This window comes from Pan paniscus, chromosome 3 (genome assembly GCF_029289425.2).
Source record: "Pan paniscus chromosome 3, NHGRI_mPanPan1-v2.0_pri, whole genome shotgun sequence".
Classification (NCBI taxonomy): Eukaryota; Metazoa; Chordata; class Mammalia; order Primates; family Hominidae; genus Pan; species Pan paniscus.
Window position 1 is genome coordinate 3,306,463 of NC_073252.2, and position 18,145 is coordinate 3,324,607.

Here is an 18,145-nt window from a genome sequence, read left to right on the forward strand (position 1 = left end):
GGCTAATTTTTTTGCATTTTTAGTAGAGATGGAGTTTCACCGTGTTGGCCAGGATGGTCTCGATCTCCTGACCTTGTGATCTGCCCGCCTCGGCCTCCCAAAGTGCTGGGATTACAGGTGTGAGCCACCGCGCCTGGCCAAAAGAATGTTCTTGAGCTTTATATTTTGACCCAAATTAGGCAATAGTTACCTTAAAGAAAAATGATACAGTCAAAATCATTTTGGCTTTATTAAAGCTCCTCAAAAAACTCTAGAATTAGGGCTTTCTTAAGTTACTTTTTAGCAGAAACATTTACGGTATTTTGTACATATGTGTGCAAAGTCGCTTATTAACATTTATGTCATGGTCATAAAGACTAATTTGGTAACAATATTCAGTCTCCAGTAAATATGTGGTTAATTGTTATGCAAATTACTTCCAAAATACAAATTAATAGTCTCATGTTACATTTTTGTGCTTTGCTACCTTTACCTCAAACAAAATAATCTGTAGGATTCTTCATGCTTGTTTCAGCACCTTTTGCCCAGCTTTGCTTGCTTCATTGGCCAGAGGACTGTCAGCACCTCATGAAGCCCTTTATATGCTTCTCTGAGGTCATTTGCATAATGTTGTGGCCTATAGTAGGTTCTCAATAAATACCTGATGGATGAATGAATGAATAAGGACGAGGAAATGAACACGCTAGGTATGCCTGGATCTGAAGCAGAAGTGGCCCAAAAATGCAAGGAAAAGAAACTTGGCAGGAATAGCAGGAAGAAGAAAGGGGGGAGGACAGTATTGTGTGAGTTTGCTAGGGCTGTGTAACAAAGTGATACAAACCTGATGTCTCCCGCAACAGACATTTATTGTCTCACAGTCTTGGAGGCCGGAGTGCAAGATCAAGTTGTGAGTGGAGCTGGTTCCTTCTGTGGGCTGTGAGGAAGAATCTGTCGCAGGCCTCTCTCCCAGCCTCTGCTGACTCGCTGGCAGTCTCTGGTGTCCCCTGGCTTGGAGGTGCATCATTCTGATCTGTCTTCATCTTCACGTGGCGTGCCCTCTGTGGGCGTGTCTGTGTCCAATTTTCCATTTTTTTAAGGATACCAATCATGTTGGATTAGGGCCCACCCTAATGACCTAATTTTAACTTAATTGTCTCTATAAAGACCCTATCTCCAAATAAGATCACTGTCTGAGGGTTAGGGGCTAACTGGGGAATAGAACTCTAACATACGTTTTTTAGGGTGGGACGAATTCAACCTGTAACATGTACCTCTGAAACAGATGAAGGCAGCCCATAGAGGGGATCCCTGGGCCTTCAAACACTGTGGCCCCACTTTACTGCCTGCTTTTGGGGACCTCAAAAACTTAAGAGGAATCCTCTGACAGTTTTCACCCCAGTATGCTGCCCAGACTTTAGTGTCTGTGGATGGTCCTCCTTTGAAATGCCTGTGGCCCTGCCGACCACCGTTGACCTCGCCATGGCCCCACGACTCATCATGCTCTGCCTGGTTCTTCACCTTCTGGCCTCCTTGTCTTTACGTAGTATCGACAGCATAGCTGGCCCACCTTTGAGTATGACCGGGCCCGGGCCAAACAGCGGGGGCGTGGAACCAGACTGCTGTGCTGTGCCAGTGGAGACTTTTGGAACTGAGGACAGCTGAATGAGAGGTAGAGTGGTGCTAGGGTTCACCAGCACGTGTGCCCCAAACCTGCGGGGAGGGCCCCTTTCTTCTGTCTCTCTCTTTAACCTGTGACACTCTGTCCCTTAGACCAAGCCAGGGGACCTTTCGTAGCTGCAGTGTGCAGTGTGTGCTTCATGCCCCACCAGGTCTAGTCATATGTGGCGGGGGCGGAGGGGGAGTCCTGTGTTGAGAGGTGCACAGTGTGTGCACTGCTGTGTGTGTTTGTTATTTACTCTTAAAAAAATTTTTTTTTGAGACAGGGTCTCACTCTGTCACCCAGGCTGGAGTGCAGCGGCACGATCTCGGTTCTCTGCAGTCTCCACCTCCCGGGCTCGAGCAATTCTCCTGCCTCAGCGTCCCGAGTAGCTAAGACTACAGGTGTACACCGCCATCCCCAGCTAATGTTTGTATTTTTTGTAGAGATGGGGTTTCACCATGTTGCCCAGGCTGGTCTTAAACTCCTGAACCCAAGTGATCTGCCCAACTTAGCCTCACAAAGTGCTGGGATTACAGGTGTGAGCCACTGCACCTGGCCTTGTTATTTACTCTTCAAACAAGTGTGGGATCAGTTAGATGCTGGGTGCTGAGTCCTCACCTCCACCACCTCACCAAAGCCACCCTTGCCACATCCCAGGCATCAGTTCTTGGTGCTTGTCTCGCTGCTCCCGTGGGCTGCACTGACGTGGCACATCATGCTTTCTTCCGTGAGCGTGTTCTGCATCATCACCCTTCTGTTCCGCTGCTTGCCTCAGATGGCTTGGCTGGTCCCCCCTTATCTTCTAGATCTTTTAATACCAAATGTCCCCTGTCTTTGTCCAGGGGCTTCTCGCCTTCTCTATCCACACTCATTCCCTTGTGATCTTGTGGTACTATGGCTTGAAAGAAGCTCCTGTCACCAGTTCACGCCTGCAGGCTGGGCCTCTCCACTCAACTTGCAGCTCACTGTGCTCCTGCCTACCTGACATCGCTGTATGGAAGCCTCATTGGTACGAGAAAGAGCCTGTACCAGACCCCAAATACTCAACCCCAGCACCCCGATGTTTCCATCTGCACCTCAGTTAATGCTCATGTAGCTGCACTTGACTTACTGACACCCCCACACTCAATCCTTGGACAGAGTGTTCAGCCCTCAACTCAAAACGCAGCAGAATCCGACCTTTTCTCACCTCCTCCACTGCTGTCACTTGGCTCAAGCCGTCAGCATCTCACCTGGAACACCATGGTCAGCTTCTGCCTTTTCCCCCTGACAGCGCATTCTCAGCACAGCAGCCAGAGTGGTCCTATTAAAATTTAAGCCAGATTGTGTCGGCCCCTCCTCTGAACTCTCTTCATGGCTTCCCAGACAGCTCAGAGTGAAAGCCGTAGTCTCTGCAGTGGCCTTAAGACCGCCGCCCCAACCTCATCCACCCTCTCTCACTCTGCCTCCACACGGTTTCCTCTGTCTCTTGAGAATTTTTTCTTACGGGGCTTGTTCTCTCACCTGAGGAATTTCCTGACCACTACCCCTTCCCTCATTCACTCTTTTTTTCCTTGGAGATAGGGTCTCGCTATGTTGCCCAGGCTGGCCTTGGACTCCTGGGCTCAAGTGAGCCCACCTAAGCCTCCCCAGTAGCTGGGATTATAGATACACACCACCACACCCGGCTCTCATTTACTCTTTATTTTTCTTCCTTTATTTTTTCCCATAGCACTTATTATTATCTCATATACTGTATATTTTACTTGTACTTTGTTCGTCGGGCTTTCTCCCTAAAATTAAGCTTTATAAGAGGAGGAAGTTTTATTTGCTTTGTTCACTGCTGTATTTTTCATGCCTAGAACAGTTCCTGGCACACATTAGATGCTCAGTAAATATTTGTTGAATGAATGAATGAATGTATGAATAGTAGTTAAGATCATGGGCTTTGGAGCCAGCCAGACCTGGGCTTTATATCTCAGTGCCCTCTTTATACTATCTCAACGACGGTGCCAGTTACTTCAGTTTCACTCAAAAACGGTTTATTGTGTGCCAGGCACTAAGCTTGGCTCTAGGGATACAGGGATGAATAAAAACAGATGAATATCTCCTTCTGAGAAGCTGACAGTCATGGAGGAAAGTACTTAGCTCAGGTAATGTGGAGGATCAGACAGGAGGGCTTTATGGTCCAACCCTGGAAGTGGGTACACCCGTTTTTGGTTGTTTTTTATTCCGATAGTTTTGGGGAAACAGGTGGTGTTCTGGTTGCCTGGAAAAGTTCTCTAATGGTGATTTCTGAAATTTTGGTGCACCTGTCACCCGAGTGGTACACCTGTTTTATACATTGCTCCGTCACATGGCCACTTTTAACTGCAAAGGGGGCCGAGCCACAGAAGTACTAGCTGGGCAGCCACTTCCTGGCAACGACTCTGCATAATGGGAGTGCGTCTTGAGTCGGCATAGGACAGCTGGCTCTCTGTGCCATGTCTGCCCTCTAGCCACCAAATATCCATGCACAGCCTTCTTCCCTTACAGGTATCCTAATCTCCCTTCCAAGACCAGAATGAGGCCGGGCGTGGTGGCTCACGCCTGTAATCCCAGCACTTTGGGAGGCTGAGGCAGATGGATCATGAGGTCAGGAGATCGAGACCATCCTGGCCAACATGGTGAAACCGTGTCTCTACCAAAAATACAAAAATTAGCTGGGCATGGTTGCGCGCACCTGTAGTCCCAGCTACTTGGGAGGCTGAGGCAGGAGAATCGCTTGAACCTGGGAGGTGGAGGTTGCAGTGAGCCAAGATCACGCCACTGCACTCCAGCCTGGCGACAGAGCGAGACTCTGTCTCAAAAAAAGACCAGAAAGACCTCTGCTCTGTTTCCTCCATGAGGGCCAGACGTGGCTCCTCAGGATTCCGCAGCCTACATAAAGAACCAAATGATCTTCCCTCCTCATACCTAATATACCGTGGGGGAGCAGAGGCAGGGTGACTATTGTAGAAATTCCCTTTTAGAAAAGGAGGAGCAGGGAGCCCTCAGTAGACACTGGCCCGTCAGCAAAAGGGCCCTGTGCGGGTGGGGAACATTCCTTGATTAGCGCCCAGTTCTGCCCTCACCTGTGTTCACTGTGTCCCATGGCTCCACCCCCAGGACATTTTCCTCCTTGAGCCGGCTAACATGGACAGACAGATGAAACCTCCACAGGTTTCTGGAGCAGTGCAGAGCTTTGCAGACCCACTTCTACGGATTTAAGTTTGTGGGCTTGAAGGTTGTTTCAAGGCTCAAGCAGTTCAAGGCTGTCTTCATCCTGGATCCAAGTTCTTCAGCACTATACTTCTCTCAGAAACATAGTCAGCTTTTGATCTTGTTAAGCTAAATTTATAGGTGGCCATTGGTTTGTACTGAGCCCCTGTACTAGGCCCCAAAAATCAAACCAAAATGGAGTCAGTCCTGCTAAAGTTCCCTGTCACCATGCTGAAAGTTGTTTGACCTTCGGAGAAATCAGGAGAGATATATGGTAGCCAAATCCCCAAACAGGCTGGTTTTAGCCAGCATGATAAGGAGGTCCCCTCTGCTTCAACCTTTGCAAGGGGCAAGGAGCAAGGGAAGTAACTCTGAAAGGACTAGTCTGCTTTTTGTTCTCTGTGTCTGCTTGCTTCAGCCCTTTTCTGCCTATAAAACCAAACTCCTCTGTTTAGCTCATTGAAACACTCATTGTTTTCTTTCTCTTTCTCTCTTTCTCTCTCTTTCCCTCCCTCCCTCCTTCCCTTCTTCCTTGTTTTTTTTCCTCTCTTTCACAGGCTCTTGTCTGTTGCTCAGGCTGGAATGCAGTGGCTCAGTCACGGCTCACTGCAGCCTTGACCTCCTAGGCTCCAGTGATCCTCCCACCTCAGCCTCCTGAGTAGCTGGGACTACAGGTGCACACTACCATGCCTGACTAATTTTTTTTTGTAGAGATGGGGTCTCACTATGTTGCCCAGGCTGCATTCTGTTTTTTAGAAGGAGGTGTTGCCCAATTCCAGCATTGCAAATAAAAGCCAACTAGATTCCAACTTGAAATTTGATGTAATTTTGTCCTTTGATGATATGTTTACTTCCAGCCAGTTCCATGTGCCAGTAGTTGCACCCACCATTCTTTCCTAGACACATTCTCAAGCTTGAATTTCCTTTCTTTCTTTCTTTCTTTCTTTCTTTCTTTCTTTTTTCTTTTTTTGTTTGATACAGAGTTTTGCTCTTGTTGCCCAGGCTGGAGTGCAATGGCACGATCTCAGCTCACCACAACCTCCGCTTCCAGGTTCAAGTGATTCTCCCGCCTCAGCCTCCCAAGTAGCTGGGATTGCAGGCACATGACACCACATCCGGCTAATTTTGTATTTTTAATAGAGACAGGGTTCCTCCATGTTGGTCAGGCTGGTCTCGAACTGCCGACCTCAGGTGATCTGTCCACCCCGGCCTCCCAAAGTGCTGGGATGACAGGCGCGAGCCACCGCACCCGGCCGAATTTTCTTTCTTTCAAGTCTCTACTCCCCAGATTAGTTGGGGGCTGTCTTGAGGCAGCAGTATGGGCGGGAAAACCACACCCCTGATCTGCTTGTTGCACAGAGCTGAGTTTTTATCTGCTTTTGTCTTTCAAAGCCTTTTCCAGTCTTATTTTCCACTGTTTGGGGGTCCAGGAACAGGCGGCCTTTCATACTCTCTAAAGGCCCAAATTTCTGGTCTGTTTGCACTTTTTTTAAATTGCTGCTTACAAAGCCAGCAATTCTTGCTTGAGCTCCCTTCCCCAGCAAAATACCTTCCTCGGTGTGATGAGTAACAGCGCATACTACTGCTGTTTGACCTGTTTGCTAGAGCGTGGGGCTCTCTAAGCACTTGGTCTGTGTGTGCTGCCTCTTGAGTTATCATCACAGACAACACTGAACTAAATGTGTTGCTGCTACTGAATAACGCAGAGCTCCGGCTGCTACACCTACTGCTAGACCATCCGTTTACCCAGGGTTTTTTATTGGGTTAATATTTCCCTCTAGATACTGACATCAGTATCAGTTAAACTGATACTTGCTGCTGTAACAGGTAAACCTTAAAATCTCTGTTGTTTGTGGAGCAATGAGAATAGAATTTATTTTTCATTTCCATAAAAGCCATGTTGAGGGCGGTCAGGGAGGGAGTGGGTGAGTAGACTGTGCTTCGTGCAGTCATTGAGGATTCCAGGCTGGCGGAAGTTCTGAGTCATCAGCACATGGCTCCCAAGATCCTCCTGTGGATCTCGGTCCATCTACCAAACAAAGAAGCGAGAGAGCACAGAGAACCATGTGGCAGATTCTTCCAGGCCAGGCGTGGAAGTGGCATAAACACTTCTGTCCACATTCTGTTGTCCAGATCACAGTCAGATGGCCCCCCTCCCCACAGGGGACTGGGAAATGTCCCTCATTGGGCCGCCACTTCCCAGCAGCAGCTCTGTTGTGACTATTAGGAGTTCACTATATATTCTGATTACTAATCCCTTATCAGATATATAATGTGCAAATGTTTTCCCCCATTCCATGGGCTTATGAAGTTCATTTTGCCTATTTTTTCTTTTGTAACATGAGCCTTTGGTGTCCTGACTATATCTCTTTTGACAATAAAATATTTTCCTTCTTTTTTACAGCTAAAATTGAGAATAAACTAGGTTTTATAGAAATTCCTAAAAGTCAGTTGCTGTATTAATCTATCCTAAAGATCCATATTGAGTGGGAAGAAAAAGGGAAAAAAACCTTCATCTTTAAAATTACTTTATGTAGAAGGTTCTTGGTTATCTCATAGACTGTGGCTTCACACATTAAGCTAATTGATAATATGCTAAGTTTTTAAGAATCTTTTAAAAACTTGGTCTGATAGGATTCTATAATTGAGCTAATCGATTCTATTGTCAATCTAAAAAAAGATATCAGAGAAAAATATCTCCGAATTTAATGAATGAATTAGGGAGTAAGCAAAGAGGATTATAATTTGGGATGCACAGCCATGGCGAGCCACAGGTGCACCCGAAAAGGGGAAAGGAAGAGGAAGCTTTTATTTGGCAGACAGGGAGAGGTTCACATAAGCTGCCTGGAAACAGAGTTCACTGGTTCCAGAGGCTCAAAATCGCAGTTGCCATCAGTTCTGTGGTGGAGATGCCACTAGGGGGCAGGTGTTCTTTCAAGAGCGTCTTATCTCAATTGCTGCCGTCCTAAAAAAGTCCAGGCCAGGCAAGGTGGCTCATGCTTGTAATCCCAGTCATTTGGGAGGCTGAGGCAGGAGGGTCGATTGGGCCCAGGGGTCTGAGACTAGCTTGGGCAACATGGCAAGATCTCTTCTCTACAAAAGCTTTTTAAAAAAATAGCCATGTGTGGCCAGGCACAGTGGCTCATGCCTGTAATCCCAGCACTTTGGGAGGCCGAGGTGGGCGGATCTCCTGAGTTCAGGAGTTCGAGACCAGCCTGGCCAACATGCTGAAACCCCGTCTCTTACTGAAAATACACAAATTAGGCCAGGCACGGTGGCTCACGCCTGTGATCCCAGCACTTTGGGAGGCCGAGGCAGGCGGATCATGAGGTCAGGAGATCGAGACCATCCTGGTTAACGTGGTGAAACACCGTCTGTAAATACAAAAAAATTAGCCAGGCATGGTGATGGGTGCCTATAGTCCCACCTACTTGGGAGGCTGAGGCAGGAGAATGGTGTGAACCCAGGAAGTGGAGCTTGCAGTGAGCCGAGATTGCGCCATTGCACTCCAGCCTGGGCAACAGAACGAGACTCCCTCTCAAAAAAAAAAAAAACAAAAAAAAAACCCACAAATTACCTGGTGGGGCAGGCGCCTGCAATCCCAGCTATTCTGGAGGCTAAAGCGGGAGAATCACCTGAACCCAGGAGGTGGAGGTTGCAATCATCTGAGATGGTGCCACTGCACTCCAACCTGAGTGACAGAGGTGAGTGACAGAGGGAGACTCTGTCTCAAAAAAAAAAAAAAAAAAAAAAAAAAGAGTGGCCAGGCACGGTGGCTCACGCCTGTAATCCCAGCACTTTGGGGATGCCGAGGCGGGTGGATCACCTGAGGTCAGGAGTTTGAGACCAGCCTGACCAACATGGAGAAACCCTGTCTCTACTAAAGATACAAAATTAGCCAGGCGTGGTGGCACATGCCTGTAATCCCAGCTACTCGGGAGGCTGAGCCAGGAGAATCGCTTGAACCCAGTAGGCGGAGGTTGTGGTGAGCCAAGATCACACCATTGCACTCCAGCCTGGGCAACAAGAGTGAAACTCCGTCCCCCTACCCCCCAAAAAAAATATCCATATGTGGTGGTGCATGCTTGTGGTCCCAGCTGCTGAGGAGGCTGAGGTAGCTGGATCTCTTGAGTCCAGAAAGTCAAGGCTGCAGTGAGCCTTGCATTCTGCATTCTAGCCTGGGTGACAGAGCAAGACCCTATCTCAAAAAAGAAAAAAAATGGTCCAGTGTACCTGGTCTCAGAAATACCTGCATATGTGCCAAATGTAGGTTGTGAAAAGCATGAAATGCATGAAGGATGTGAAAGAATTTCTTGTGGGGTTATTTTAGACACTCCTCCTGATGGTTCTTATCTCAGACATGTAAGCAAGAGCCCTTCTTTGTGCCTTCCCAGTTCCAAGTTTCTTTGGGTCTGACAAGAGTGCTTTCATCCTGTTAGGACCAGCTGCCTGACCCTCCACAGGGTACCCAGAGCCTGGACAGTGCCTGGCACACTGGACATGGACAGCAGATGTCTTCTGAATAAATAATTTGTTAGCCAGGATTCACAGTATGGAAAGATGACTGGGGCTGCCATGGCCACCCAGCCTCCCTGGAGCCTTCACTGCCTGGAGCTTGCTGGGAGTGGCAGCAGCCAGGATGAAGAGGAAAGCCTAGCACCTTGACTTGTTTCCCTCATCATCCAAGATGGGAACCCGGGAACCGGTCTTCAGTGGGAATCTTCTGTCGATGTAGGAAACATACCCTAAAGGGGAAGGGAAGGAACACTGAACCCCACTCATGGGCCTGGTACCTTTCTATACAAGTTATCCTATTTAATCTCCACAACAAGCCTACTAGATGCTGAGATCTCAATGTGCAAATACCCCAGAACAGCACCTAGATGAGGCACAGGGACTCACTGGAAGCCTTGTCTTCCTTGGGCCCATCTGTGAAAAGCAGAACAGCTCACCTCTTGCCTGACAGGCTAGTCCTGGGTAATGCATCCAGCCTACCTCTTGTTGCCACCCTACCCCACCGTCAGTGCCACGTACCCATGAACACAAACCCACTGGGGCTAAGCGGCTGTGCCACTGTCACAGGATCCTTAGGGTGTCACTTCACCAGCTGGAGACTTCTGTGGCCAGTGGTGGCTTTACTGGGCTTTACTGGGCTCCTTCCACCCACTTGGCCCACTGGGCTCCTTCCACCCACTTGGCCTGGCAGGCTGTGCTTGTCTTTCACTACTGGTCCAGATCCCATGCCTGCCAAGGGCAAGCCAGGTGCAGAGCAGCAAGTGTTGCATGAGCAAATGAGTGTGGGGTCTGGCCATTGGGCACAGCCAGGCATGCCAGCTGTGGCAGAGCGGGCAGCTCCAGGCACAGGTGCTGGTTACCTGCTGTGGCTGTGGCTAGACCAAGCGTACTGCAAGCAGCTGCCACTGTGGGTGCCAGGGAATGTGGTGGCGCCCAGAAGCTTGGAGACTTCAGGAACCACAGAGCTTCAAAGAGGGTGTCACAGCCTTGGCTGGGGGAGGTCCTAAGTCTCGGCTCACCAAGGGGCCACAGCTCTTATCTCCTCTCTTCTCTCTTTCTCATCACCCACAACGTGGTGAGTTGGGGGGTGTGCTTCAGCCTGTTTGTATTACAGCTCTTTCAGTCCTGCCATTCAGTGGGTCCCAAGTTCTTGTCCCATGTCCAGGAAGAATGAGGTACACAGACAACTGGAGGGTAAGCAAGGAGAAGAGGTGCTTTATTGAGTACAGCTCTCAGGAGACCCAAAATGGGTAGCTCCTTTCTGCAGGCAGATCATCCTGTCGTCTGTGCAGCCCTCAGAGGAGAGGAGACCTGGAGTGGGTAGCTCCTATCTGCAGGCAGGTTGTCCTGATGAGTATACAGCCCTCAGTGGAAAGGAGACCCACAGTGGGTAGCACCTCTCTGCAGGCAGGTTGTCCTGTTTTCTGCCCAAGTCTGGCTGAGTCTGGGGTTTTTATAAGCTTCAGAAGGGAGGAAGTGCAGGCTGATTGGTCTGTGGGCGGGCCCAGAAAAACCACCATAAGTTCTCACTCCAGTCTGCAGAACTGGCAGCCCAGCCGTCAGGCTTCAGTCTATCCCTGGCTTGAAGGTGAGGTTTCACTGGGGACCCTGCCCCTTTCTACCCAGGAGCCTGTCTGCCTCCTGCCCTTGTTCATGGTGCCCTGGCTGTTTGTGTGCCCTGGCCTGCACTGAGCTGAACTCAGCCACGCCTTGGCCTCCCTGCCATGCTCATTGGTGTCCAAAGTCTGGAGGGGGCTGAGGCGGCAGGTGGCTGGTGTGTCAGCACCGCCCCTATTGTGCACACACCTGGCTGGGTTGCGACAGTGCCTGGGCTCAGCCACAACTTTGATCCAAAATTGGAGCAGGTGCCAGGAGCAGTGAGAGGCCAGTCAGTGGGAACAGGCACTTCTGAGCCTGCAGGGGCAGGGGGGCTTCCTGGGCTCCAGAGAGCACAGGGATGCCCAGGTCAGCAGCTGTGGCTGGGTGGCTGCAGCTGCTCCCAGTAGTGTGGGGCTCCTGCCCCACCAACCTGGAAGGGGGTGGGGCTCCCACCTGTTCCTGGCTTCCACCGGCACTGGCCACTGCTGCCAGCACCACCTCATCCAGGCCCTGCCTGCCTCGCTGCTTGGATCCTGGGAAGGTGGAAGCACTGGTTCTAAGCCTACAGGCAGTGTCAGGCTTAGGAAAGGAAGGACATAGCAGCCAGACTGCCATGTTTCTTGCTAGTTACTTGAGTAGTATAAAGTTGGGAGAAGCCAGGGACCAAGAGAAAGCAGAGATAGTGAAATATGAATAAGACCAAGAGGGACTTGTTCTCTGCTCAATGATTCAGCAGCTTGGGCACAGAAGCACCACTGAAGATGTAAGCCATGTCTCAGGACACTTGTAGATCATGCTTGTTTTCCACTTGTGGAATCTAGAGGGCAAAATACTGCATCAGGCAAGTGACAGCTCAGCTCTGTACTCCTTTAAGAGGTCAGATAAAAATGGCATATCGCAAAGAACAGTTCTTATTTCAACTGAAGGGAGAACCAGCAATAACCCTGAAAAAAATAACCCATAACCAAAGATGATAGCCTTTTTTCAGTGCCTACTGCTTCTCTGGAATGAGTGTCTGTGTTCTCTGTGAAGGGACAGGAGGAACAGGTCCCCCTTTCCCCACCCTTCAGTGGCATAGGACATGGCTGTCACTGACACAGCACTTGACATATTCTCTGGCATTGGCAGGTGGTTGTTACATGTTTATTAAATAAACAAATCTTAACAAAAAGGAAAAATGTGGACTGGATTTGAGGGGGAAGATTATGAGTCTAAGGTGAATATGTTGAACGCCAGGTGCTCTGGACATCTTGTGGTGTGGGACATGAGTCCAGAGCTCATGATCTCAGTTGAAATATTGAGTAGGGGGAGTAGAAGAGCAAAACTAAGGCTGAGGAAGAAGCTCTTGCATCTTTGGTGGTTTTCTTTTTTGCAGATATCAAGTCTGTATCTCTAGCCGAGCCTCTTCTGAGCTCATCCCAGTCTACCCATCTTCCAAATGTCTATCTTTTACAATTTTCCACACTCACCGTATTTATGCCCCAGAGCTCATCATCTCCCAAGGAAATGTGGCTTTTGCCCTGGTTTCCTAATTCTTCCAAATGGTCCTGGAGTCTTAGTCACCCAGCCTAAGCCATTATGTTCTTCTGGATAAAATTCAGTAAAATTTTAGCTGCCCAGAAGGCTTGAGATTGAAGATGCTCATTTCTCTGAGTTGAATTAAAGAAAAAATGGTGCTTGTTTAAAAGATCTTTCTGAAGTATTATAGTGTAGCCTTTTCCATCATTCTGGTTTCACCATGGGATGCTCTTCTCCCAGCACTTGCCAAGACTCTGCCACTCACATCCTTCAGGCCTCTACCTAAATGTGACCCCTGTAGGGAGGTCTTCTCTGATCCTACTTTAGTCAAAACAGCACCTTCCACCTTTACCCTGCTTGATTTTGTTTCATATTTATCACTATATGATTAGCATTTTTCTCTTAACTCTTATCATTATCTGATTTGTGCACCTGTCTCCCTGTATTAGTCCATTTTCACACTGCTGTGAAGATACTACCTGAGACTGGGTAATTTATAAATAAAAGAGGTTTAATTGACTCACAGTTCTGCATGGCTAGAGGGGCCTCAGGAAACTTACAATCATGGTGAAAAGCGAAGGGGAAGCAAGGCACGTCTTACATGGTGGCAGGAGAGAGAGAGGGAGAGAGAGAGCACAAGGGAAACTGCCACTTTTAAAACCATCAGATCTCATGAGAACTCCCTCATTATCGCAGGACAGCGTGGGGAATCCGTCCCCACGATCCAATCACGGGACTCCCACCCGGTCCCTCCCTCGACATGTGGGTATTATAATTTGAGATGAGATTTGGGTGGGGACACAGAGCCAAACCATATCACTCCCTCACTTAGAATGCGAGGGAGGGACTTGGTCTTTTTTACCATCATATGCCTAGTGCTTTGAAGGTTTTTGGTACATAGTAGATGCTCAATAAATATTTCTTTGATAAATACTTTTAAGCAGCCCTGAACAATATGTCATGTTAGATCTTGTTTACAGATTTGGAAACTGAGGCTCACCATGGCTTCTAAATGGCAGAGCTAGTGACAGATTGCATCCCTTGGGAATTTTATACTTCATCAAGCAGCTTTCCAGATAAGACAAATTATTATAAGCGTGTATTTTTATTCATGATAGGTACCCAAACCACTCAAACAGAAATGTTAAGATATATTGGTGGAAGTAGTTGTTATAATTGGATATTTCTGACTGTTAAAGGAAATTGCCTTTTTTCTCCCAAATTCAGGAGGATATGGCAAAAAAAGTGGTCGTAGTAAAAAATGGAGGGAGATACTGACACTGCCTCCTGTCAGCCAGTGCAGTGAGCTTAGACATTCCATTGGTGAGTAAATAGTGCCTACTAATGCTTGGATGGTACATCTGGCATGATACCATTCATTAGATGTTATTCTTTCTTGAGTTCCATGTTTGTTTCAAACATTTTATGATAAATTCTCCTTATATCTTCATCATTCCTCTCAGGAAAAAAAATCCTTTAGATTTTCTGATCTGCAGTTATAAAGTTGGCTGTTGACTTTTTCATTAAAAATATATATTTTTTATAGAGGTGGGGTCTCACCATGTTGCCCAGGCTGGTCTTAAACTCCTGAGCTCAAGCAATCTGCCCACCTTGGCCTCCCAAAGTGCTGGGATTACAGGTGTGAGCCACTATGCCCGGTGCCCATTAGAAACATTTTTTACAAGTAATATATATATACTCATTGTTCTATACATTACTGAAGAAAAAGTAAAAATTCCTCTCCCCATGACCGAGCCAATTATTGTCTCTAGAAGAAACACTGTTAAGTATTGTTTAGTAGCCTTCCAGACAGTTTTCTATGCACGTTTTAAAAAATTATTGAGCCAGGCCGGGCGCGGTGGCTCACGCCTGTAATCCCGGCACTTTGGGAGGCCGAGGTGGGCGGATCACGAGGTCAGGAGATCGAGACCACGGTGAAACCCCGTCTCTACTAAAAATACAAAAAAAATTAGCTGGGTGCGGTGACGGGTGTGTGTAATCCCAGCTGCTTGGGAGGCTGAGGCAGGAGAATGACGTGAAACCGGGAGGCGGAGCTTGCAGTGAGCCGAAATCATGCCACTGCACTCCAGCCTGGGGAACAGAGCAAGACTCTGTCTCAAAAAAAAAAAAAAATTATTGAGCCAGGCATGGTGGCACATACCTGTAGGTGCAGCTACTTGGGAGGCTGAGGCAGGAGGATCCCTTGAGCCCAAGAGGTTGAGTCTAGCCTGGGCAACATAGTGAAACCTGTCTTGAGAAAAAAAAATAAATGAGGGAAAGAAAGAAAAAAGAAAAGAAAAATTTCTAATGATCTTCAGGAAAGGATTAGTCAAATAAAAATATGGTATATCAGTGTAACAGAATACTCTGCAACTGTAAAGAATGAGAGTTAGCTACAGGTCCTAACATGAGCCTAAGGAGTCAGATACAGAAGGCCGGGTGTGGTGGCTCATGCCCGTAATCCCAGCACTTTGGGAGACTGAGGTGGGCGGATCACGAGATCAGGAGATCGAGACCATCCTGGCTAACACGGTGAAACTCCGTCTCTACTAAAAATACAAAAAAATTAGCCGGGCGAGGTGGCGGGCGCCTGTAGTCCCAGCTACTTGGGAAGCTGAGGCAGGAGAATGGTGTGAACCCGGGGAGCTTGCAGTGAGCCGAGATCCCACCACTGTACTGCAGCCTGGGTGACAGAACAAGACTCCGTCTCAAAAAAAAAAAAAAAAAAAAAAAAAGAAGTCAGATATAGAATCATGTCTATAGAGCAATCATAGCTGTATTTTTTAACAATAGAATTTTCAGTTCAAAGGGTACATGCATTTAAAATTTTGATATTGCTAAATCACCCCCAAAAAGATTGTATCAATTTACCTTTCTGTCAACAGTATGTAACAAATTTTCTTTGCCATGCCTTTGCTAATACTGGTTGTTATCACTATTTTTAATATTTGCTAAACTGCAATTTGAAAAATGGTTTCTTTTCTCGATTATGGATGGGGTAGAACATTTCCATTTTTTTTCAATGTTTCCTTTTTCTTTTCTAGTTCATTTATAAAAGTTCTTTATATATAAAAGGTGTTATCCTTTTTTTTTGTTTTGTTTTGTTTTGTTTTTTTTGGTTTGTTTGTTTTTTTTTTTAAATTTAATTTAATTTTATTTTTTATTGATCATTCTTGGGTGTTTCTCGCCGAGGGGGATTTGGCAGGGTCACAGGACAATAGTGGAGGGAAGGTCAGCAGATAAACAAGTGAACAAAGTTCTCTGGTTTTCCGAGGCAGAGGACCCTGCGGCCTTCCGCAGTGTTTGTGTCCCTGGGTACTTGAGATTAAGGAGTGGTGATGACTCTTAATGAACATGCTGCCTTCAAGCATCTGTTTAACAAAGCACATCTTGCACCGCCCTTTTTTTTTTTTTTGAGACAGAGTCTCACTCTGTCGCTAGGCTGGAGTGCAATGGCGTGATCTCGGCTCACTGCAAGCTCCGCCTCCCAGGTTCAAGTGATTCCCTGCCTCAGCCTCCCAAGTAGCTGGGATTACAGGTGCCAACCACCACGCCCGGCTAATTTTTGTATTTTTAGTAGAGACTAGGTTTCACCAGATTGGCCAGGATGGTCTCAATGTCTTGCCCTTGTGATCCGCCCACCTCAGCCTCCCAAAGTGCTGGGATTACAGACCTGAGCCACCGCGCCTGGCCCTCAGTGTCTTTTTCTCATACAGAAGTTTTAGTATTTTTTTTTTTTTGAGACAGAGTCTCACTCTGTCACCCAGGCTGGAGTGCAGTGGCGCGATCCCGGCTCACTGCAAACTCCACCTCCTGGGTTCACGCCATTCTCCTGCCTCAGCCTCCCGAGTAGCTGGGAGTACAGGCGCCCGCTACCACGCCCGGCTAATTTTTTGTATTTTTAGTAGAGACGGGGTTTCACCGTGTTAGCCAGGATGGTCTCGATCTCCTGACCTCGTGATCCGCCCGCCTCGGCCTCCCAAAGTGCTGGGATTACAGGCGTGAGCCACCGCGCCCGGCCAGTTTTAGTATTTTTATAGAGACAAATATATCAGTCTTTTCCTGGTTAGCTTCTGAGCTTTGTGTTATCTGTAGGAAGGACACATTTATTCCAAGATTATTTTTACAAACCAATCCATCTTTCCTTTAGTACTTTTGTAGTTCCTTTTAAAGAAAGATGATGAAGTATTATATTTATCAAAATTAGTTTCAGGTGGTATAAAGGAGCTAGTATTTCCCTCATTGTTGTAACTCCCCCATTGTTTTAACTCCACTGAGTTTTTTAAATAATTGCTTCTTGAAGATATAATTCATATGCCATACAACTTATCCATTTAAAGTATATAGTTCAATAGTTTTTAATATATTGAGTTGTGAAACCATCACCACAGTCAATTTGACAGCATTTTCAGCACCCCAGAAAGAAACGCCACACCCATTGGTAGCCACTCCTCACTCCTTCCTGCCCGCTACCTCCAGAGCTAGACAACTACAAATCCACTTTCTGTCTATGTCTTTGCCTGTTCCGGACATTTCGTATAAATGGGAATCATAAACTATGTGGTCTTTTGTGACAGGCTTTTTTTACGTAGCATAATGTTGTCAAAGTACTTCATCCTTTTTTTTGTTGGTGAATAATATTCCATTATATGGATATATCACATTTTATTTAGCCATTCATCAGATAATAGACATTTGAGTTGTTTTCTACTTTTGCCTATTATGAATAATGCTGCTATGAATATTCATGTATTAGGCTTTTAAAAAATGATGATAAAATATACATAACAAAAATTACTGTTTGAAGTGTACAGTTCGGTGGCATTGAGTTGGATATTGCGTGGACATACCACATTTTGCTTATCTGTTCATCTGTTGATGGACATTGGGTTGTTCCAAGTTTTTGGCTGTGTGAATAGTGTTGCTGGGAACATTGGTGTGCAAATACCTGTTTGAGTCCGTGCTTTCACTTGTTTTGTGTATGTATTCAGAAGCAGAATTGTTGGCCAGGCGCAGTGGCTCACGGCTGTAATCCCAGCACTTTGGGAGGCTGAGGTGGGTGGATCACTTGAAGTCAGCAGTTCGAGACTAGCCTGGCCAACATGGTGAAACCTGTTTCTACTAAAATTACAAAAATTGGGCCAGGCGCCATGACTCATGCCGGTAATCTCAGCACTTTGGCAAGCCAAGGCAGGTGGATCATCTGAGGTCAGGAGTTTGAAACCAGCCTGGCCAACATAGTAAAACCACATCTCTACTAAAAATACAAAAATTACTTGGGTGTGGAGGCATGTGCCTGTAATCCAAGGTACTCAGGAGGCTGAGGCATGAGAATTGCTTGAACCCGGGAGGTAGAGGTTGCAGTGAGCTGAGATTACGCCACTGCACTCCAGCCTGGATGACAGAGTGAGACTCTGTCTCAAAAAAAAAAAAAAAAAAGAAGTAGAATCATATGGTAATTCTGTGTTTAACTTTTTGAGGAACGCCAGACTCTTCCAAACCACTGCCCTGTGTTACATTCCCACTAGCAATGTGTTCAGTTGCTTCACATCTTTCCCAACGCTTTTGATTTTCCTCTTTATTTTTCATTTAATCTAATCCTAGTGGGTATGAAGTATCTTACTGTGTTTTGATTTGCATTTCTCTAATGAATAA

General features: G+C 46.9%; 1 protein-coding gene across 6 annotated transcripts in view; it reads left to right on the top strand.

Annotated features, from left to right (window-relative positions):
• Positions 1-18,145, top strand: part of GRK4 (G protein-coupled receptor kinase 4) — a 75,569-nt gene that overhangs the window by 7,086 nt on the left and 50,338 nt on the right. The gene's annotated exons all lie outside the window — the stretch shown is intronic.